The sequence below is a fragment of the Geospiza fortis genome, unplaced genomic scaffold, assembly GCF_000277835.1.
Source record: "Geospiza fortis unplaced genomic scaffold, GeoFor_1.0 scaffold138, whole genome shotgun sequence".
Taxonomy (NCBI): Eukaryota; Metazoa; Chordata; class Aves; order Passeriformes; family Thraupidae; genus Geospiza; species Geospiza fortis.
Window position 1 is genome coordinate 10,740,961 of NW_005054307.1, and position 499 is coordinate 10,741,459.

A 499-nucleotide genomic window follows, 5' to 3' on the forward strand; every position below is an offset into this window, starting at 1 on the left:
GGCGCAGCAGGAAGTGCCGCTGCGGTGTCACCATGGGAGCCGGGCACGCCACGGCGGCCCCTGTGCTCCCACCTCGGCACAGCATGGGGAAGCGGCAGCAGAGCCCGCAGGGCACCCAAGCTTATCGGACAAGACGTTGCTGACATCAGGCGGGTTTTTTTTGGTGTTTTTGTTTTGGTTGGTTGCTTTTTTATTTTCTGAAATTCTGCCGAGTGTAACAGGTTTTGTACCCTCCTCAAGGTGCTTCTTGGGAGGAAACCCGGCCGGGCACCCACGCTCAGTAGAGAAACCTGCAGCACAGCCCTGAAAGTGAATCCGCTGCTTCCACAAGTTTTACTGTACACGGGAGCACTGCTTGCCCTAAAACCCTCACCCCTACCCACCGGCAGAGGCCGTGGACCGGCCACAGCACCGCCGGGCTAAAGCACACGACACGGGGCCGGCCACGGCACGCTGCCAGCGCCTCCCCACCGCGGCGGGGGCCGAGCGCTCCCCCCCG